The following is a 22,948-nucleotide window of genomic DNA, read 5'->3' as shown; positions in this document are numbered from 1 at the left end:
CACCCTGCACAGTTGAAAATCTGTGTGTAACTTTTGACTCCCCCAGAACTTAACTCCTAATAGCCTACTGTTGATCAGAAGCCTTACTGATGGCATAATCAATTGATTACCACACATTTCGTATGTTACATGTATTACAAATAAATACACAATAAGGTACGCTGGAGAAAAAATGTTCTTGAGAAAAAGAACCGTGGTTATCGAAAAACACCCATATATGCTTGGGCCTGTGTAGTTCAAACCCATGTAGTTCAAACCCGTGTTTTTCAAGGGTCAAGGGCAGTCACTCTTGCTTATCCTCAACGTCTCTGGTTACAAACCAGGGTTGTGGACGGAGGGCCAGCTTGCCCCGCTTAGTTCACACGCTGCCTCGTACTATCCACACCCGTGGGTCGTCCTTCCCGTCTCATTTCATGGATGAAGAAGTGGCCCAGGGAGGTTGAGACACTTCCCAAGGTCACATAGCCAGAAAGTGGCAGAACTGGGGTATGAACCAGAGTCTATCTAACCCCCAATTTTTTTTTTAACACTTTTCTAGCATGTTCTATGCTCCGGGCACTGTTTTAATGACTTCACAAGTATTATCTCACTGCATCCTAACAGCTCTGCGAGGTAGGTCCTGTTACTGCTTTCATTGTGTGGATGAGGAAACTGAGGTATGAAGGGACCAAGTCACTTGCCTGAGTTCACACAGGTTAGGGTAGCAGAGATAGAATTCAAACTCAGGCGGCCTGGTCCTGGCTGCTTCACCAAACTGTTCCTCACTGCCTCTCGAAGTTCTAGTTTTCTCAGTGGATGGTTGCCTTCCTGGTATAGACATGCCCCCTTCCCGTCTCCCCTCAAGCCACTTAGTGGGGGAGCCAACGCTCCGGTGTTTGTCCCACGAGACCGAAAAGGCGAACCAGTCCCCTCCCCCCGGCCTCCTCCTCAGAAGCCAGTGGCCTCTGGCAGCAAACTCAGGTAGAGCCTGAGGGGATTAACCACGAGGTTAGCTGCCAGTGTAGACAGCTCAGCTGTGAGTTCCCCAAGAGAACCATCTTGTCAGTGCTGTCCCTGTTACCGGACCAGAGCCAGCACCCAGTGTACCTGTCCCCTGCAGGGACCCCATCCCCTAGCAGGACTCCTCCTAGGACATCATTTCACAGCATGCAAACAAACAAATTCTTAGAAAGATAACCTGCCGCGCCCAACACCGTGAGATTCAACTCCTATTGGCCTGGGCTTCCGTAGATGCACCCAGTGCACCCTTTGGTGAAATAGCCTAGAGACTGTTGTCAGAGGAGACCCACTTTCTTTCCAACCTGGATTTTCTCTCCTTCGCGGGTCCTCCCCGGGCATCTGTGTTCAACGTGCTCTCTGATCAACGACAGTATCTTCGTCTTTCTGTTTTCTATCGTCTTCAAATCTGAAAAAAAAAAAAAATCCCCTTGGAGATTTGTCCAAGAGAAATGCTGAAAAGAGATTCTGCCAGAAGCAGGAGAAAAAGCCCTGGGTTACCCTTTAAAGAGAATTCTCCTAAGAACGTCAACCGAAGAGGCATCCCGCCACACTGCTCATCAACACAGTTGAAGCAGATGGCTTGGCAGTTAGGAAAAGGGTGAAGTGATCAGCAGCAGCCAACGAGCCGGCTTGGCTCAACTCCGCTGTAAGTGCACTACGATTCCATCCCCTCCACCGCAAAGATATCACGGCAGCCTTCATCACCTGCTTCGTGGGAATCAGATCACGTGTCGGATCATTCTCTTGAACTTGAAAACGAATACCTCCGAAACCACGGACACAAAAACAAATGAGGTTGGTTTGTTTTTGAAGAGGGCATACTGATTCCTGGTGACGGCTGGATTTTAAAACGTCCAAATGGGACTATCTTAACCCCCAGTCATATTGACTGCTTCAGAGGAGGGCTCGTGACCTCAGCGCCACAAATCAGAGTCAACCCAGAAGCCTTTTCTGGGGCTATTTAGGACTGTTTATCCCCCCCCCCCCCACCTTTCATGAAATGGCCAAGCTTGGGGGACACAAAGCTGAGGTGTCTTCATCATCCCACGAATAGAACCTACCCGAGAACGAAGTCAACATGGAAGCAAGTGGGGAAAACAGGGTGAGCGGGCTCCTCGTGACATGTTCCGATACCCCGATCCAGATGTGCCCGAAAACAGAACCTCGCTTGGACTTTTCAGGAGGAAACAATTCCCCCAGCGTGGCCAAGCCCCTAGCTTTTTGAAATTTACGTCTATCTCATTTTTTTAGCCCCCCATGCCAACCAATATATGCATTTAAGGATATACATTTGCTTCTCAGCGTGGCTTTTGTTGCATTCCCACAAGCTGTCACATGTCACAATTTACTTAGCACTCTAAGTAAATTACCTAATTTACTCAGCGCTTAGAAAATATTAGACATTTTCTAATACCCATTGTGATTTCTTACTGGCCCCGTGGGCTACTTGGAAGCGTGTTGCTTAATTTTCAGACATTCAGGACTTTTCTGGATTCCTTTTAGTTATTATATCCAGGTGACACCTGTCTGGAAATTTTATGCACAGGTTCTCATTTTCCTTAAGGTTTTCCACGTCGAGTGTTTTGGAGACTCCACATAGGCGTCTTTCTTAGACGTGGCCATGAGTAAGTTCTCTTTCTTCAGGGGCCACGCCAGGCCCACTGTTGCCTGATGCGAATTTGCAACGTGGGGTGTTATTGGCTGGTTACTTCGCGTGGGAGCAGGGGCCTGGAGTCTTCCGGATGTAAAGCTGTGCCTCATTCAACGGTGGAGGGGAGAAGAAGGTTTAGTTGGCCTACCCAGCATCCCTTCCTTGGAGGAACGATGCTTCCACTCTTCCACGTAGTTCGAGGGGGGTTGTCAGTCCTTGTAAAGTCCCTCTCTACACGTTTTTTTCGGCAGAGAGAGGCATGTGACTCAGGCTGGCCAATCGGAGTCTTTCCTGGGAATGTTTTATAGAGCTGTCCAGGAAGACTGTCTTCTTCAACTGCAAGGTCGTGAGTGTGAGTCTCTGGGGACCTCATACATAGCTCATGGGAAAGGTTTACAGAAAGAACAAAGTCCGGCTGAGATAAGTAGAGCTGAGAAATGGAACAAAAGCTAGAAAAGAGCCCTGCTAGCATCACTGGAGCCCTTAGATCCACTTGAAGCTCGAGTCTCCCCTATACTTGCCGTGTCTACGAACACACAAATTTCCCTTTCGCTTATTTGTCACATAAAACCAAAAGAGCCCTATATGCTTATGGTGGGTTGAAGGGTGAACCCCTCCCCTCAACTCCAGACCAAAAACTGGTTGTGTCTATGTCCTAATCCCCAGAACCTGTGACTCTGACCTTATTTGGAGAAAGGGTCTTTGCGGATGTAATTAAGTTAAGGGTCTTGAGAGGAGATCATCCTGAATTACCTGCATTGGCCTTAAATCTCATGACAAGTAGCCTTCTAAGAGACACACAAGAGAGAGGAGAAGATGACATGTGACAACGATGACGGAGACTGGAGTGACACAGCCACAAGCCCAGGGATGCTGGCATCTGCCAGAACCTGGAACAGGCAACAGACAGGATCTTCCCAAAAACTTCTGGAGGGCATGCAACTCTGGTGATAGATAACTTGATTTTGGACCTCTGGCCTCCAGAACCATGAGAATAAATTTTTTCTTGTTTGAAGTTACCTGTGTCATAGCGCCTTGGTCCTCACCCAGACCCACATCTGCCATAGAGCGTCAGGCAACTGGCAGAGAAGACTTCCGCCCGCAGAGGGAGGGAGCTGGGAGACAAAAGAGGGAAGGCTTGCAAATCCCCAGGCAGAGACACTCGGTAGGAGCGATTGGGTTTCCCTGGGAGAAGCTGAAGTAGAGGAAGGTGGGGAACTAGGAAATCCGAGCCAAGCACTGGGTCATCATTATCCTCCAGGTGCCCACAGAAGTGAAAGGCTAAAGAGAGAAGACCTGGAACAGGGCCAAGACGAGAACACTCTTCCCCCTTGCGGTCCCTAATGGTATGATTGAAGGAGGAGGAGTGTTGTGCAGGGAGAAGGCATGAGACAGGAAATCCACAAACTCTCGCGCAGGACTTGGTGAAATATACATGGCTGTGTGATGCTGTTGCTGGTGGAAACCCAGAGCCCAAGCCCCGCTCCCCTGCCGCCATGCTGTGCTATTCCCAGCTGTCCCGGGGCACCCTGTCCTGGCCCTTTTCCTCACCGGATGCTCCTCACAATTCCTGGCATCGACCCCTGTGCCGGAGCACACACTTATTCGCCATTACTCCAAACAGCACAAGCAAAGGCCCACTATGGAGCAGTCAGGCGGTCACCCCACTTTTAGGTGAAAGAGAAACGCCAGAACGCCTTCTTTGAATAAATCTGGTTATAATGTAAGTAATTACTATTTCTCACGAGCAGAAGTACAACTAAAAGTCAACATCATGCCAAGCCTCTTTAATTTCAGAAGGTGTTTATTTTCCCTCCAAAGCCAAGTAATATCTTTTTATTTTGTTTAATTGCATCCACATGGGGGAAAAATCAGAAACTAGAGGTATTTGAGGTTCCTGTAAAAAATAGTACTTTCTCCCACCTAATATGTGGGTTGCGTTCCTGGCTTGACACGTTATGTTTGTCTGAGCGAGAAACGAGCCCCTTGGGAGATTATTGTCCATTTGATGGAAAGCCAGCTAAGTCTGCTGGAACGGGCAGACGCGCTGTGCGTTGTTGGGAGCTGGGGGGCCGGGGGTGGGGGTGAGAAGGAGGGAGGAGAGGGGAGAAGGAGGGAGGGGAGGGGAGAAGGAAGGAGGGGAGGGGAGATTGGAGTAGCCCCGCCCCTTCGGGTAAGACGCGCCCTATTCGGTAGCTCCTCTCCCAACTTTGTCCAAATAGGACAGGTTTTTTTTGCCTTGTGTCACATATACCTTTCCTTCTTTAATAATTTCTGACTGTATACAGGAATGTTTGACTCTTAATAGAGCGACTGTAAATAAGGGAATTGAGAAGAGTATTTTGGAGGGTCATATGCAATTGGGTAATTTTTCCCCAGATGTTTTCACGTTATATTACATTCATCACATCTAAGACTATCACCTTAAATAATTTCCTGTTATCCTCAGCGCTGATTTTCAGATTATGTATATATGCAGTGGAACTTGTTTTTCTCAAATGAAATCTTACACAGATCCTCAACATATAACAGATAAAAGTACAGCTTAAGCTAAGTTCTTTACAAACCACAGACGAGAGACTGGGGCCTTGACCAATGTGACCCTTACCAAAACGATGCTAGAGTAAGAACTGAGCACGCGTAAAGATAGGGACCTGGTCGCTTCCGTGTTTAAACGATTAGAAGGCCAGAGAGCACAGAGGAAGGAACGGGGAGAGAGGCCAGTGTACTCCCGGCCACAGGGCCCCCTCCTCCAGCCTCCACCAGGGGATCACAGGCATCCAACTCGAAGAAAAGCCTTCTTGAGGCCACATCCCCCCTTCCGGGCTTGGTCACCCTGTGGCGAGGTGGAGGGGCCCAGACACATTTGCACATCTGGTTCTGATGAGGGAAAACCCACCCAAGGCAGAGTGGCTTCAGTTTCCCAGAACAGCTGCTGCCCTCTCCTTCTTCTGGAAAAGTCCTTCTCCTCCTCCCATAAGGAAGGATCCCAGGCCTGTTCTCCGTAGGAAATGTGCTCTCAATAATGTTCACCATCAAATGAAAACACAACTATCCCCTTGTTCAAGAGAATGAGAACCACTCACAATAATGTCGAGATTCTGTTAAAACAGAGTACTTCCTTCCCTACTTTTCCAGAGCAAACTACCATTTTGGAACCCTTCGCATGCTGTCTGAGAATGACAGAATGTGTCACTGACAGCAAGGGCTTGGCGACAAGTTCGTGGCGGGACTTCTACAGAATGAACTGGACTTTCTGTACCTGCGTTCCCTCACCTGTAAAACTAGGGACAGGGCTGGGATGGAATATTCTGGAATTTCAGAATAACGCAGCACAAGCCTCCGGCTGCAAAGTCCATTCTCAAAGCATTTAGCTTTGAGGCTGTCAGAGAATGAGCTCGAATTCAAGGTGCTGCAGAACTGAAAGGAACCAAGAGCTCTATTGGTCCAAATCCCTGCATGTCAGGTGTGATGGTCGTGCTTATGTGTCTGCTTGGCTAGGCTATCGCACCCAGGGATTTAATCAAACTTGAATCTAGGTGTTGCTGTGAAGGTATTTTTGTAGATGGGGTTAACAGTTATAATCAGTTTTTAGTAAGTGAGGAAGATTGCCCTCAATAATGTGGGTGGGCCTCATCTTATCAGTTGCAGGTCTTGAAAGGCAAAATCAGATTTTTGAAAGAAGAGATTCTGCTTCAAGACTGTAACATAGGGGGCACCTGGGTGGTTCAGTTGGTTGAGCGTCCAACTTCGGCTCAGGTCATGATCTTGTGGTTCGTGGGTTCAAGCCCCATGACGGGCTCTGAGCTAGCTTGGAGCCTGGAGCCTGCTTCCGATTCTTTGTCTCCCTCTCTCTCTGCCTCTCCCCTGCTCATGCTCTGTCTCTCTCTCTTTCAAAAATAAACATTTAAAAAATTATATATTTTTTAAAAATACTGTTAACATAGAAACCCTGCCTGAGTTTCCAGCCTAGTGGCCTCCTCTGCAGATTTTGAACTTGCCAGTTCCTATAATTGCATAAGCCAATTTCTTAAATCTCTTTTCATAAGGTAGGTGGTCCTAGATTGTTATTGCTAAGAAACTGACAAGCCCAGGGCCCAGATCTCCTTGGGCTCGTACCTCTTTCCTGTTCTTCCTACCAGGACATACCTCTCATCCAGTTACTGCCCTACAACCTAAAACCTTACTTTAAACTGAACTTCCCTTCCCGAAAGAATTTAGATTCTTCTAGCAGAGCAGCATTTTTCTCTGCGAGGCGTGGACACAAATACTTCTTATACCACCCCCCAATACATACATATGCATGCAAACATGTTTAGCATGTAATGAAACAAAAATTTCCTGAAATGATATTTCTCAGATGCAATACATTCGATCACTTCTATTTTATTGTACTTCACTTTTGAAAAATGTTAGTCATATGCTCTAGGTTGCTTGTTTGAGCCAAAATTGCCCACGATGGCCGATGTGTCTGGTGCCTGTAACACATCTCCCTCAGTCACAGCTGTGCTGGAAAGTTCTGTGTGAGCTCAGGCTCACTTCACTCACGGCATCTCACTCCGGGCATGGGGTGCACAGACCCCGGGCCCCTGTGGTGGTCCCTTTGGCTCCTAACCAAGTACAGCCTGGAAGTGTGGGGCAGTCCTCAGTCGGTGGGGAGAAGAGCTGGTCGATGGGTGGCCCAGCCCCCACCTTCAAACAGAGCACCTGCAGAAGCATTCTGTATGCTTCTCAAGAGGACCACAGCGGCGACCTTGACAATGCTCCTTATGTTAGCTCCCCTTTCCCTGCCTCCCCTGTTGCAAACTATGGGCTCCTGGCATCGCCTCCCAGATCAATCACTTGCCCCGACTCTAGGCTTCAAGGCTCTACTTTCAAGAAAATTCAAACTCAGACCCATCCTTCTCCTCACTGTAGGAACCCTCTACAACTCCCTTCGGATGGTCACCGTGTATTTGCTGGTATCTCCAGGGATGACAAGCGTTCTTATTTCCTCAGCTCAGTCTTCTCGTTGCCGGACAAGTCAGGGGGACGGAAGTGAGACAGAGGGCATCCAGGACTTCCCACGGGTCGAGCGCCGTGCTACTGTATTCTTTCACTCTCTTTGTTAAAAGGTAGTTTCGGGTTTTTTTAGACTTTAAAAACAGGCAAACTAATTTTTATAGTAGCTTTTTTGAGATATTTATGTTCCATACAATTTACCTATTTAAAGTGTACGAGTCAGTGGTTTTTCATATATTCGCAGGGTTGTGCAAACCTTACCCCAGGTTTAGGACATTTCCATCACCTAAAAAGAAACCCCATGCCCATTAGCAATTACCCCCCATTTTCTTCTGACCACCACCCCACCCCCGGCCCCAGGCAACCACGGATCTACTTTCTGTTTCTGGGTTTGGCTATTCTGGCTATTTGATATAAATGGAATCACACAATACGTCCCCTTTTGCGTCTGGCACAGTGTTTTCAAGGTTCATCCACATTGTAGCAGGTTATCAGCACTTCATTCCCTTTGTCACGGAATAATATTTCATCGTATGAATACGCCACATCTTGTTCATTTATTTTTCACTTGATGGAAATTTTGGTTATTTTGAAGAGTAGCTTGTTATGTTGCACTACAATCTGCCTTGGAATTTTGTCTTAGCTTTGAACTTCTAGGTTAACCCATGACAAACATCTTCCTTCTTCTTGCAAGATCCCCATGGTGTGGATGTTCACCATCGGAGGCTGTTGATGCAACGGCGTGATCTCTAGCCCATGTCCTTCTCACCATACTGATCATCTCCCTCTGACAAACTCCAGTTTACCACAACCATCCTAAAAGTGGGATGGTCAGGGAGACTATCACAGCAAGTACTTATCCTTTTAATTATTCATTTATAGCATAATTAATGATAAGACAACAAGTTGAATGAGAATCGTACTAAGAAGCTCCAGAAGAGGTGTCCAAAAGAGGGTACATCCATTTTTTTAAAAAAATACTAATGTGCTCTGAGAAAACTAAAGGCCCATTTTACTACAGCGACCTTCCTCTGGTCAAGGAGGAGGGCCCAGCTGCAATAATAATGCCAATCATTCAGGAAGCAGTTCAGTAATGTTCTTTTGTGAAATGGCTCCCTACCATTCTTTTCTCTGCTGTGTAAATGTGACCACATAATTACTTGCAGCTAAAGAAGAAGTTTGACAGAGATAGACCTGCTATATTAGTGTCCAAGAGAATGAAAGGGATGGAGAGGGAAAGAAGGGCAAAGACTGCCCCATGACTCTCTTGTATTCCTTATCAGCACTGGTGATTCTAGCTGCACAATTTTTGCTGCAGAAGTGTGTCTTCCCAGATTGAAAAAGGACTCTTCTGGTACAAGGGCCCATCTTCAACTGTCCCTAATATCCTATACAGGTCTTTCCATAACCCCTACAACTATGTGCTCAGTAAATATTTTTAGAGAATAATAGATAAAGGGATGGATGGGTGGATGGATAGACGGATTGATAGATGGATGAATGGATGATGGATGGATAGATGGGTGGATAGATGGATGGGTGGCTGGACGGATAGATGGATGAATGGATGATAGATGGGTGGATGGGTATATAGATGGATGGATGAACGGATGGTGGTGGGGAGATGGATGGAAGGATGGATGGATGGATAGATGGGTGGATAGATGGATGGATGATGGATGGATGGGTGGGTGGATGGATAAATGGATGAATGGATGATAGATGGGTGGATGGGTATATAGATGGATGGATGAATGGATGATGGTGGAGAGATGGATGGATGGATAGATGTGTGGATGAGTAGATGAATGAAGGAATAAAGGGAGAGAAGGAGGGATAGAAACACATAACCACAAAAATGGAATGATCACCTCAGGGTTTAATCAAAAGCTTGTATTGGGAAGCAGCTGTTCCAGGCCTGATCATGGCCAGCTTCTGGAAGCTCACTCTGCTTCTCCCAGTTGGTGAAAGAACATATCTTTTTCATATACTCACATCTGTGTCGGGTCTCCCAGTAGCCTGGGAAGAAACTGAAATGCTTACCATAATAATTCAGATAATATGCATGGAAGGCTCTGTAACTATAAATCCCCATTTGGATGTGAATTGGGTGGGGCAGTGACACTATTATTTCCTTAGTGTGTTTGGGTACAGGATGCTGGTAGGTATTCTGTCTGCCCATTGGCAATAGCTTCAGCCTGCCACGACCCTTCTCCTTGGTGCTGTGGCAGGAAATTGAGGGCTAAAGAGTGTCAGGTGGTTATAGGAGCCTTAAAAAGTGAGGTCACCTTGCCCAACTACCTTGTTGTACAAATAAGGAAGCTAAGGACAGGAAAGGAGAGGTGACATATTTAAGGTCAAGTGAGTAGTTAGTAACTGATCCAGAATTTGGACCCAGGTTACACGATTCCTCCTCTCTTTCCCCAGACTTTCTAACATCTTTGCTGGATCATTTTATAAGGATCAAATTCATCTCGAAACCACTGCTGTTACTTTAATGACACCTTTCTGGAGACCCCAGCAGAGCACAGGTGAGTACTACAAATTCTCTTCTGTTCCTTTTTTATTTTTTTGAACTTGTTGACTTAATGGTAGGGTCTCCTGGCTCCTTTCAAACCCATTTCTTTTTTTCCCCAGAGTGTCCTTTATCTCCTGGTTTGGCCCAGTGGCTATAAGCTTGAAATATGCTGGTGAGAAGGGGAGGCTTACAGAGCCTTTGAGACCCAAGTGATGTCTCCGATGACGCACAACCTCCTCACAGGACGTGGTGGGCTTAAAAAAGCTCTTTCCAATCACTCAGATTATTTCCCCTGGTAGAGCTCTGGCCCAAAATATCCAACAGTCCATTCCCAGTGCGCTTCTCAAGGCTCGGATGCTGCAAGGATGGCGATCTTCCTGGGAAATGCAGCTGCTGTTACATAATAAGGGGTGGCTCTTCCCTGTCTTAGCAGAGACAACCGTCCCTGTTGATTGGGGCAGGGAATTCATCAAAGTCATACTTCAGACTCAGCGCTGACACTCTCTTGGCTCCGAGCATTCTTCAAACTAGAGAGCACCTCATTTCTATCTCCGGTAGGAAGCAAGCATGTGGGAGTCAGAAGACCCAGGTGGTGGGGGGTGGGGGGGGGGTGACTGCCTGTCCTGGACTTGTCGGGTGAGTCGGGTGAGTCACCTGACCTAATTGAGTTTTAAGTTCTTTATCTGTGAGATAGCAATAGTAATCATAACAGCTCTGTCATAGGCCAATATTACAAGTAGTGAGAGCCCTTTACATCAAAAATACTGCTGGGGCGCCTGGGTGGCTCACGTCATGATCTCGCAGGTTGTGAGTTTGAGTCCCCCATCGAGCTCGCTGCTGTCAGCCTGTCAGTGCAAAGCCCGCTTCGGATCCTCTGTCCCCCTCTCTCTACCCCTTCCCCTCTTGCGCTCTGCCCCAAAATAAATAAATATCTTAAATAAATAAATACATAAATACTACTAACGAAAAAAATTATTTGATGACCCTTGTGAAATCACGGCAAGGAAGATTTTATTCAAGGCAATAAGGACTAGGGACCACTGTAACGGGGAGCATTGGACTCAAGTCTGAGTACCACATGGGCACATGAGATTGATAGCCACGGGGCAGGGTGGGAGCCAGTGGATGGATATTATTAAGAGGAAACATCAGGGGTAAAGGGAGATTCTTGCTAAGTGGACCAAGGAGGATTCTTGCCGAAGGCAGGCTGAAGGGATCAGAAATCCTCTGGGGGATGGTGGAGGATAAGAAACTGGATCCAGATAGCAAAGGTCAGGGATCCTGGCTGTGTTGACTCGGCAGGATTGTCGCCAAAATGGGGCAATGCAGAGGTGAAGATGAGAGACCGAAAGTCAAGGTCCTGCTTGCAACATTCAGCGGAGCCGAGTAATTTGGTAGAGGAGGGAATCTTCGTGAATACAAATATTAAATGTCTTCCGACCTGGTTGCTTAGGACCGGTTGATAGCAAAGGGGGAGCGAATGGAGAAACCGAGGCATCAACGCCTTTAGAAACGGGCCCAACAACTGACCTTCCGGCCAATCCCACCTTGCCCAGAGGCGATGGCCCACGCGGCAAAACATTTCCTCCTTAGACCTCAGATGCCGGAAAAATTCATCTCCGTTTTGATTTTCCGCTTGCAGACCTTGCGCATAAGGAAATAGCCGAGCCGAGACTGATGGTTCCAAACAGCACAGTGAACCAGCTGGGGAACGAATGGGGGATCCAAGCGCTTCCCCAGGCGCTTCCCCACCCGAACCTAGGAACTCAGGACGCCACTTCCGGGAGGCCTCACCTGGATGCCCACTTCCCCTGGCTCAGGAGTTGGAGGCACTTCGACAGGCACTCTAGGGGCCTCTGGACTACAGGTATGCTCAGAAAACACCTCTCTTTTAAAAAGCAAGCTCACGGGGCACCTGGGTGGCTCAGTCGGTTGAGCATCTGACTTGGGCTCAGGCCACGATCTCACGGTTCGTGAGTTCGCGCCTCAACTCGGGCTCTGTGCTGACAGCTTGGGGCCTGCTTCCAATTCTGTCTCCCTCTCTCTCTCTCTCTCTCTCTGCCCCTTCCCTGCGCATGCTCTCTCTCTCTCAAAAATAAACATTAAAAAAAATTTAAAAAGCAAGCTCACCGACCCCTTCATTTTTCAAGGATGGCAAAAAGATTGGATTTCACACGTCCAAGGAAGCAGAGTTTCCCTTCTTTCCCCTTCCAGGCCGCTGCAAACATGTCACCGCCAAACCACCAAGGTTTTGCTGGGACGCAGCGGGACAGTGCGACTTTACCTCGTGAGCTTCTTCCTCGCCATCTGTGCTCCCCCAGCACTCCTCAGTTAAAACAGACATATGGAATTGGAGAATTGGCCCCAGAAAGAAAAAAGCGAGAGTCCCGAGCTAAAGGGTTTGGGGGGGAAACGTGCGTTTTCAGAGAAGGAATGAGCAGCCCTTGGCTCTCGCGGGCTGGTTAATCATAATCAGCAGTGGGCACCCCAGGGCCCCCACCCCACCCCGGGCACAGTCACTGCCTCTCGGTGGCCAATGGATGGCCTCCTGCCGGTCGGGACCTTATTACTTCCTCCCTCCCCGCCCCCCACCCCTGCTCAGCCTCCTAGGCCTCACTTGGGGCTGCAATTAAACTTTTCAACTTGGAAGGTAAACATCAGGGAGCCACAGGGGTGCATTCGGAGGCCTCACGGAGACAGCTAAGAGGTTGGCCCGGAAGCAGCCAGGGGAGGCCCAAGGGCTAGAGGAGAAGGCAGACCGAGGGGGGAGGTCTGTGTGTCTCCCACAGCCCCCCAGCGCGGGGAGGGAGGTGGGGAACCGGTGGAGGGGTGGAGGATGGGAGCTTTATGGAGAAAGCCTGGTAACACTGGGAGGAGGGGAGAGCGAAAGACGGAGGCGGGGAAGAAAAGAGCCACTCGAGGTACACAAGCCAGAGGGAAGTTTCTCTCAAGACTTATGAAATCCAACCACGCTCTTTCCTCCAATTCTTATTTTCTAAAATTAACAACAGAGTCGCAGAAGTAGCTTAGATTGTGAATGCAGCTTTAAAGGGCTCTGCATATTTTTTTGTGAACGTCCGGAAGGAGATCCTGTTTATTTCTCTCTGGACCCCAGACACCCCACCCCCACCTCACCGCCCCAGCCTCCCCTGCTAAGTCACTTTGGCTTCCCCCCTCCCCTCCAGGATGGTCTGTATGTAAATGAGGATGCCTTTTATAACGTTTTAGAATAGTAATATTTGTTCTGCCTCACTGATTTGGCTTGGCTTTTCTTTTTTAATTTTTTTTAAATTTTTTTTTTTTGACGTTTTATTTATTTTTGAGACAGGGAGAGACAGAGCATGAACAGGGGAGGGTCAGAGAGAGGGAGACACAGAATCTGAAACAGGCTCCAGGCTCTGAGCTGCCAGCACAGAGCCCAACGCGGGGCTCGAACTCACGGAACGCGAGATCATGACCTGAGCCGAGGTCGGCCGCTTAACCGACTGAGCCACCCAGACGCCCCTTTAATTTTTGTTTAATGTTTATTTATTTTTGAAGGAGAGACAGTGAGAGGCGGAGGGGCAGAGAGAGAAGGAGTCACAGAATCCGAAGCAGGCTCCAGGCTGCGAGCTGTCAGCACAGAGCCCTACGCGGGGCTTGAACTCACGGAGTGTAAGATCATGACCTGAGCTGAAGTCGGACGCTTAACCGACTGAGCCACCCAGGCGCCCTTTGGCTTGGCTTTTCCGAAATGCCGTTGAGCCCCTCTTGCGTATAGTCCTGCAGACACCCTAGTTCCCACTGCAATTTGGAAAGTTTGTGTGGTGCCAGGGAGAGAGCCAGGATGTGATCTAAGGAAGGAGAAGGGTGGTCGAGTAGCGGAACATAAGACCAAACTATGAGCCATCCCTGATGCATGAAAATTTAAAGCATATCAATTTCAGCCAACAGGTTAAGTTCTAAGTCACCCGTTCTGGTCAGTAGTTCTGTCCCCTGGGGATTCTCTTGTGTTTCAAGTATTCTTTTACTTTTAATGCACTTTGTACCTTTAGCTGAAAATGTTGCTCCAAAGGTGTGGGCCGGATTAAATGACTGCCCTGGGTTTCAAAGGGACTCCCAGCAATTCTCGACTTCCCAGGGGGCCATACACCTGATCTTCGAAAGGCCTCTGCCCAAGCCCTGGCTTGGAGTCCTGGAAACGGCATCTGCCTGCAACCAACCATTTCACAGTTCAGAAAAATAGTCACAAAACTGGAGTGAAGAGTAGTCCTGTCCCATGTTCAAGTACAAGCAGCCGGTTGGTGCCAGAGCGAAGGCTAAAGCCTAACTCTGAACCCCTACCCTAGTTCACACATCTCACTACACGGCCCTCCTTCGAAGGCTGGAGCTTCAGGAGCAACCTGCTGGAGGAACATCTTCAGCCACCAAGATGGCATCTTTGTGCTTGGGGAAAAAAAAAAGAGACACAACCTGGTCAGCAGAATGAAGAAACCTATGTCCAGGGAGGTAGCCATAGGCAGCTGAGTATCAAGAAAGAAGCAGAAATTTGGAAGGCCTCAAGACTTGGAGGCCCCAAGAACCCAGGATAGCAAGGATGTGGGTGGGGCTAAAACTGATATCAGCACAAGAAAGAACTAGACCTCCCAGATGGATGCAGCCCAGAGATTATCCTTCCCTGGCCCGGCCAGACCTACATCAGAGTTTACTCCTGGAGAAGCTGAACCCAAGTGCCTTGGACTCAGAGATACCGGGAGGAGCCTAGTGGGGTGAGATAGCACACTGAGGGAAGGAAGGTTGGGAGAAAGTCACCGTGCCTTTTACTCCCTCTGGAGCTCCCAGACACCCGAACACTGGGATCCAGGCTTGCACCCCAACCCAGGCAGGAAGTTGGAGCACTCCTGGCTGCAGAAACCGAACTGTCCAATGGGAAAAGCCAACAGATACTGACACTTGGAAACCCCCAGTGAGATGACAAGATTCCTGGCCCATCCCTTGGGGTCGGGTCTACCAGTCAATGGGCTCAACCCAGGCACAACAGAGATCCTAGTCCAAAGCAGGATGTACCCCTCCTCTCTGCGAAAAGAAAAAAAAAAAATGGTGATGAAATTCACATAGTATAAACCTACCCATTTTAAGGTGAGCAATTCAACGGCAGTTGGTACATTCACAATATTGTGCAACCACCACCTCTGTCTCTTTCCAAAACATTTCATCGCCCCCAAAAGAAATCCTTGTGCTTCACTTTTGACTAAAACGTGGGCACCCAGGTATCACCAGGCATCTGAGGGAAAAGTTCTAGCGTGGATGACAGAAAAAGACAACAGGTAAGAGGAACTCAAACGACAGAGAGAGGGGCAGGAGCAGAACCTCTCCGTTATTATTTATTTATTTGGTTTTAGTTCTGATAATTATTATTAATTGTTGTTATATTAGTTTCACGAGCGCAGTGTAGTGACTCAACACTTCCGTACCTCACCTGGTACTCGTCACGACAAGTGTGCTCCTTCGTCCCATCACCTACTTCCCCCATCCCCCACCCGCCTCCCCTCTGGTAACCATCAGTTGGCTTTCTATAGTTAAGAGCCCATTGGTTTAAGAGCCTTGATTTGCCTCTGTCTCTCTCTGTCTCTTTTTCCCCTTTGCTCATTTGTTTTGTTTCTTAAATTCCACACATGAGTGAGATCATGCAGTATTTGTCTTTCTCTGACTGACTTATTTCGCTCAGCATGATACTTTCTAGCTCTATCCGTGTTGTCGCAGATGACAAGATTTCATTCTTTTTTATGGATGAATGATATTCCATTGTGCATATATACCACTTCTTCTTTTCTTTTTTAGCTTTTTGAATGTTTATTTATTTTGGAGAGAGAGACAGAGACAGAGTGCAGGTGGGGGAGGGGCAGAGAGAGAAGGAGGCAGAGGATCCGAAGCAGCCTCCAGGCTCTGAGCTGTCAGACACAGCCGGATGTGGGGTTTGACCCCACGCACCGTGAGATCACGACCTGAGCCGAAGTCAGATGTTTAACCGACTGAGCCACCCAGGCGACCCCCACATCTTCTTTATCCATTCATCTATTGATAGACACTTGGGCTGCTTTCATAATTTGGCTATTGTAAAGGGGTAGAACATCTTTCTTTCTTTCTTTCTTATTTTTTAGCATTGATTCATTTTTGAAAGGCAGAGAGAGACAGAGTGCAAATGGGGGAGTGACAGAGAGAGAGGAAGACACAGAATCCGAAGCAGGCTCCAGGCTCCGAGCTGTCGGCACAGAGCCCGACGCGGGGTTCAAACTCGCAGACCGCGAGATCATGACCTGAGCCGAAGTCGGCTGCCCAACCGACTGAGCCACCCAGGCGCCCCAGGAGTAGAACATTTTTATTTTATTTTATTTTATTTTATTATTTTGTATTTTTAAAGTTTATTTTTGACACAGAGAGAGAGCGAGCGTGAGCTAGGGAGGGGCAGAGGCAGAGGGAGACACAGAATCCGAAGCAGACTCCAGGGTCCGAGCTGTCCGCACAGAGCCCGATGTGGGGCTTGAACTCACGAACCATGAGATCATGACCTGGGCCAAAGTCGGACACTTAACCGGCTGAGCCACCCAGGCACCCGTGGAGTAGAACATTTTTAAAACAAAACTTGAAAAAGTTATCCTCAGAAAGATGAGACGGTATTGCGTGTTTGAAACAAAAAGCTGATCCTAAAAGGGAGAGGTGATATTTGTAGAATGTAGAGAATGAGTGAGAGCTTGCGGAAATTTGAAGTATGAGAACAGAACTCTTTCTATTTTTTACTGAAGTACAGTTGACACACAATGTGGCATTAGTTTCCGGTGTACAACATAGTGATCTGGAAAATCTGCATGTTGTACTGTGCCCCCCACAAGTGTGACTGCCATTTGTCCCCAGAGAGCACTATTACAATACCATTGACTGTATTCCTATACTGTAAATTTTATCCCCAGGATTTCTTCATTCCACAATTGAAAGCCAATATCTCACTCCCCCCCCCCCTTCACCTATTTTGCCCACCCCTCCATTTTCCTCCTCCCTGGCAGCCATAAGTTCGTTGAGAACAGAAATTTAAAAAAAAAAAAATCAATGGAAAAGGAAAAAAAAAATAATTGAAGGATTAGAAGATAATGTGGAAACGATCACCCAGAAAGACAAAAAAAAAAAAAATGTAAAATTGGAAAGAGAAGCTAAGACGATTTCAGTCTGTGAGTCAAAGGGTGCGAACATTGCATAATAGGAGTTCTAGAAAGAAAAAATTGTATAGAGGGAAAGATTTTCTTAAAGAACGAATACAGGAGAAATTTCCGAAACTGAAAGCATGTGTCTCCAGATTGAAAGGGCTAACTTGAGTTTCCTGCATGAAGAATGAAAATGAGACCCACATCAAGGCAAACGATTGCATCATTTTAGAAGAACTGGCACAGGAAAGTATCCTAAAATTCCAGGGAGGAAAAAAAAAAGTAGGAAACATATAGAGGGCTTGGAATCAGAATGGTATCAGAATGATGAAAAGTAATAATGGAATCTGGAAAATAAGGGAAAAATGCTTTTCAAACTAGGAGTGAAAATTATTTGTAAGCTAAAGTTTTATACCCAGCTGTGTTAGAATTTTCCAGAAAGACAGAACCAATAGGTTATATAAATACAGATTATCTACCGCTATAGATGCAGATATAGATTAGCAGAGATTTTTTATAGGCATTGGCTCACATGGTAACGGAGGCCTAGAAGTCCCATAGTCTACTGTCTGCAAGCTGAACAACCAGGAAAGCCAGTGATACAGTTCAGCCTCAGGCAGAAGGACAGAGAACCGAGGTGCCACTGGTGTAAGTCCAGAGTTCAAAGGCCTGAGCCAGGAGTTCTGATATCCAAGGGCAGGAGAAGATAGATCTCCCAGCTCAAGAAGAGAGAGTGGGGAGTCACCCTTCTCTCATTTTTGTTCTATTTGGGCCTGTTCACACAGGTAAGTATGGATCTTCTTTACACAGTCTACTGAGTCAAATGTTCATCTCTTCCAGAAACACCCTCACTGGCATACCCAGAAATACTGTTTTACTAGCCATATGGCATCCTTTAGCCCAGTTAAGTTAATGCATAAACTTAACCATCACACCAAATTCCCTGGGGCACCTGGATGGCTCAGTTGGTTGAGCGTGAACTCAATTTTGGGTCAGGCCACGATCCTGGGGTTGTGGGATTGAGATCCAAGTTGGGATCCATGCTGGGTGTGAAACCTGCTTGGGATTCTCTCTTTCTCTCCCTCTGCCCATCTCCCCCACTCGTACTCTCTCTCTCTCTAAAAACAAAACAAAAGCAAAAAAAAAAAAAAAAACCAGAAAAACTTTAAGTATCACACCAGCTAATCTAGCAATCAAGTGTGGAGGTAGAATGAAGTTATTTTTTAGCTATTTATAAACTCCATTTACTAAAACACTCCACCAAAACAAGGAAGTAAAATTAAAAAAAAATGATATGAAGTTAAAGAAATAAAGGATTCAACATGGGGAAGAGTTAAAAGAACCCCCAGAATGGTGCTGAAGGGAAATCCTATGATGAGTGTAAAAAGAAATGACAGAATTGTCGTCTGGGCTCTTCCTGGAGGCAGGTCTAGAAACTGTCTAGAAGAGATGTATCTAGGATAAAAACGGAACCTGATATGCAGGGATTCAAGAAATCTCAGCTCTGGTAGAAGCAACATTGCCAATTAATGGTAAGGACATGAAAACGTAAGCAAAATTTTTAAATGAGGTAATTACTAATGGTAGGTATGAAAAAGAAAAAGTAATCCTGGTGAGTTCTATGGCACATCTGTGATTGATATTTACATGGCTAAAATAATACAAATCCGGGATGCTAATTTGACCAGACATCATTATAGAAACAAATCAGCTGGCTGGGGCACAGAGAAAGTAAGAGTATTGGGCTATAAACACCAAAAGTATGCAATACAATAGCAAGGTATACCAACATCCAGTGCAGAGAAAGCAAGAAATTGCAATACGCACGTGTTATTTAGAAACCCAAAGGAAGACACCAGAAGAACACCTCAAAAGATTGGGAAGTATTCGCCTCAAGGGAGAAGAACTTTTGAGGGGGTAGGGGGCAAGGGACTGCTGTTTTCAAGCAGCTTTTCTTTTAAATTTGTTTATTTTGAGAGAAAGGGAGAGAGCGTGACAGGGGAGGAACAGAGAGAGAGAATCCCAAGCAGGCTCCGCACTATCAGCACAAAGCCAGATGCAGAGCTCGAACTCACAAACCGTGAGACCATGACCTGAGCCGAAACCAGGAGTCAGACGCTTAATGGACTGAGCCACTCAGGCGCCCCTCAAGAGGCTTTTTAGCACCGTTTTGCCTTTTTAATCTAGGGCCACGGACTTCTCGAATAAAAATCTAGATGAATGGTTCTTAAAACCCATCCATGACTGCAATCTGGCCTCAACAAAGTGAGTTACAGCCAGTGCCACGGGATGGTCCTTCTTCCTATAAGTGCTTCACGGACTGGAAATGCTACTGGCTGTCAAGTCTCATTCCTGAAAGATGGGACCTCTCTTTCAACCCCGAGGAAACGGAGCCACTAAATACAAGTCAAATCCGGTTACAGTCAGAATCCCAGTGAAGTGTAGCCAAAATATTTGTAAGCCGCAGGTAATGGCCTAGTTCCCCCAGCATGATTTGTTGTAGTGGCATTTCGGAGCACTAAAACAGTTCATGCTGTTTCTCCACATCGGCCTCTTACAACCTCCCCCTGCCCTGACCCAGGCTCTTGTCATCCTCTCCTGTATTTCTTGGCCGTTGGGGTTTTTAAAGAGTTGGGTTCCTGGACTGTCCTGATGAGGACCAAGACCACAGCTGGCTGATTTTTTATTTTTATTTTATTTTTTTTTGTCCCCTGTGTGTAACGCGGTATATACCAATATACGGAAGGCACGCAGGCAGGGTTTGAATCGGTGAAGAAAGGGGGAGGAATGGATGAATGTAAAAGGAAATAATCCAAGCAGCCACCGGGATTAATGCTGCATAATGAAAAGGACCAAAAAGAGAGGTCCATTTTATTTATTTATTTATTTATTTATTTATTTATTTATTTTTAAATTTTTTTTTTTTAACTTTTAATTTATTTTTGAAACAGGGAGAGACAGAGCATGAACAGGGAAGGTCAGAGAGAGAGGGAGACACAGAATCTGAAGCAAGTCCCGGGCTCTGAGCTGTCAGCACAGAGCCCGACGTAGGGCTCGAACTCATGGAACGCGAGATCATGACCTGAGCCGAAGTCGGCCGCTTAACCGACTGAGCCACCCAGGCGCCCCAAGAGGTCCATTTTAATAAATAGTGGCGAATATGGCAAGGACCGTCGCGTATATAATGTCGTGGTGTGCCGGGCTCTGGTCTGGGAGCTCGATGAATCCTCATGATGACCCATGAGGCAGGTTAACACTGCTCCCAAGTACAGAGAAGGAAGTAATGGGCCCCAAATCACACAGGAAATGAGTGATAGATGAGCCAGGTTTAGGACCCAGGCCACCTGGCTCCAGGGTCTGCGAGGTTTGCCCAAGGGCTGTAGCCCCAGGGAGCTGATCTGGCTGTGTGTCCTCCGCTGGGTTGGGCTTGTTAAGAAAACGCCAGAGCAGAAGGTGTCTTTAGTATTAAATGGGGGCTTGTAGGATGAAAACTCTCGGGAGCCTTGGGGGCCTCGCCCCAGGGCCCCCAGCTGTTCAGGGGGAGAGCTACCTGTGCCTCCCAGATGTGGAGCCTGACGGGGGAAGAGCCAGCTGATGGGAGACAGTGACCAGGCACAAGTGGGCGTGGGCCAGAGGGAGGAGCCGTGAGGTGCTCCTGGGTGAAAACACTCTGTCCGATGTCCTGATGCTCCCTGGACGTCAGGGGAGGACAGCAAGAGGACTGAGCAAGTGAAGGTAAGAGCCGGTCCGTGAAAGTTTCTGCAGAAAACAAAGGATCCAAGGAAGTTCTGGTGAGGGAAATAGCAGGACCAAGGAGGTGCAGTTCACAAGTCAACAGACTATCTTGGGTCCTTCCATGACATCAGGGCACTATGGCATCCCTCACCCTGGGATACACTGGTTACAGAATGGCTGCAATCTTTCACCTCTGCCTGTGTCCAGTCCTTCCGATGTCGCTTTGCAGCCCTGACCCGCCTCTCTGATCCGCAGCGGACCCCAGAGGGATGAATGAGCCCAGCAGAGTCCAGAGACTGGTCCAGCCTACCTGTGGATAAAACAAGGCTTGCTTTACCCTCTTGAGATTTGGAGCGGTTTGTTAAGTACTAACTGTTACAGGAATGACTGGGACACCAGGAAGGGAAGAGTCGTGGGACAGCTCAGAGCTCCCTCTTTCCCCCCTCAGATGCGCCAGCTAGCCAGCAGAAGCTATTAACTAAATAAGAAAATAGCTACTGTTTAATGAGCACTTACTATGTGGAAGGCAACCTTGTGAGGTAGGGGTGAGGGCTGGCACTTACTTCTAGAAGCCTACCCAATACATACCCTTTTCTTTTGTTACTAACTTTATTTGGGTTCTGGACCCAGCTTTAAAAGTGACATTTCTTAACCTCCCTTGCAGTTAGGGGGTGGTCATGTGACACTGTCCTGGTCAATGAGATGGGAGTGGGTAGAGCTCTGGGAAAGCTCTTTCGGAGACAAGCTGACCCAGCTGGTGCCTGCCTTTTGCTATTTTCTCTACTCATTCCTGCTTCCTGGAAAGGCATTGGAAGGACTGGAGTTGTTGCAGCCATCTTCCTACCCCGAGAAAAAAGCCAAGAGAATTGCAGACACCTAGACCCTGACATCATGTAGTCTCTGAGCTAACACTGCCAACCACCTACCCCTGGAGAAAATAATAACCCCTGGATCATTCACACCATACTTATTGGGGGGTTTTTATTACATGAATCCAGTCTATTTCCAATGAACATGCATGTTATTTTCCCATTTTACCAGTCAGGAAACCAACCAAGGTTCAGAGAGATTAGAATTTGGTCAGGGTCACTAGTGTGGAGATTGTTATGTTAATTCCCCAATGCATTCTACTTCCCAGGATTCACATCCTTGTATAATCCTCACCCCCCCCCCACCCCATGTTAACTATGGACTTGACCATGTTACTTGCCTTGCACATCAGCACAGGTGATACAAGCAAAGGTTTGATAATCACGTGTGCATTGGAGCTTCCCTTTTTTCGTACCGTCTCTCCACTATGTGAAGACACTTTGTGTAGCCTTCTTGAGGATGAGAGACCAGGCGGAAAAAAGACCACATGGAGAGAGACGCCCAGCAGTCCCAATTATTCCAGACATTCCTGTTGAGCCCCCGGGGCATGGTAGTGAGTATATCTGAGATCAGCCAGCCCTCACTGCAGCCACATGAACGACCGCTCACAAAGACCAGCTGAAGAGCCTCCCCGCTGAGCCCAATCCCAACTGTGGAATTCTGAACAAATACATGGTGGTTATTTTAAGCTACTAAGAATTGGGGTGGTTTGTTACACAGCAGTATATAACTGCTACAGCTAGCTAGTAAATGGCAAACGCAGAATTTGAATTTAGATCTCTTTGACCCCAAAGACCAAATTTTTCATCACTACCTGCCACCATGGTATTCTTGTTTTCCTTAAACACATACTTCTTCTGGGCTTGGAAAAAGACTTGCATTGCTCAGATTGTGTGAATTCCCTTTGCCACCCTGGTGCTTTTCCTTTCGACCCTGGGCTCTGGACTCCTTTTGACAGAGTCCTCGTCAAAAACAAAACCAGTTTAATGCTGACCGAAA

The 22,948-nt window shown here is 47.2% G+C and overlaps 3 long non-coding RNA genes across 5 annotated transcripts in view; 1 reads left to right on the top strand and 2 right to left on the bottom strand.

Annotated features, from left to right (window-relative positions):
* The first annotated feature begins 202 nt into the window (after positions 1-202).
* LOC123575905 overlaps positions 203-22,948 on the top strand; it is a 33,264-nt gene continuing 10,518 nt past the window's right edge. Inside the window, exons 1-4 of the long non-coding RNA XR_006701076.1 lie at positions 203-612; positions 7,649-7,764; positions 10,079-10,182; positions 11,812-12,036. This is a non-coding gene — a long non-coding RNA (uncharacterized LOC123575905). The remainder of the gene's footprint in view (positions 613-7,648; positions 7,765-10,078; positions 10,183-11,811; positions 12,037-22,948) is intronic.
* Positions 11,164-13,451, bottom strand: LOC123575904. 3 transcript variants are annotated; one of them, XR_006701074.1, is made up of 2 exons: positions 12,300-13,451; positions 11,164-11,873 (listed from the first exon to the last, which is right to left on the bottom strand). It is a non-coding gene; the product is annotated as an uncharacterized LOC123575904 (long non-coding RNA). The 3 variants fall into 3 exon arrangements; XR_006701073.1 differs by having other exon boundaries at positions 12,304-13,451; XR_006701075.1 differs by having other exon boundaries at positions 12,454-13,451.
* Positions 15,788-16,240, bottom strand: LOC123575906. Its single transcript, XR_006701077.1, has 2 exons — positions 16,205-16,240; positions 15,788-15,972 (listed from the first exon to the last, which is right to left on the bottom strand). It is a non-coding gene; the product is annotated as an uncharacterized LOC123575906 (long non-coding RNA).

The sequence above is a fragment of the Leopardus geoffroyi genome, chromosome C2 (genome assembly GCF_018350155.1).
Source record: "Leopardus geoffroyi isolate Oge1 chromosome C2, O.geoffroyi_Oge1_pat1.0, whole genome shotgun sequence".
Classification (NCBI taxonomy): domain Eukaryota; kingdom Metazoa; phylum Chordata; class Mammalia; order Carnivora; family Felidae; genus Leopardus; species Leopardus geoffroyi.
The sequence above is the reverse complement of the archived record's forward strand: the minus strand, read 5'-3'. Positions and strand labels throughout refer to the sequence as shown.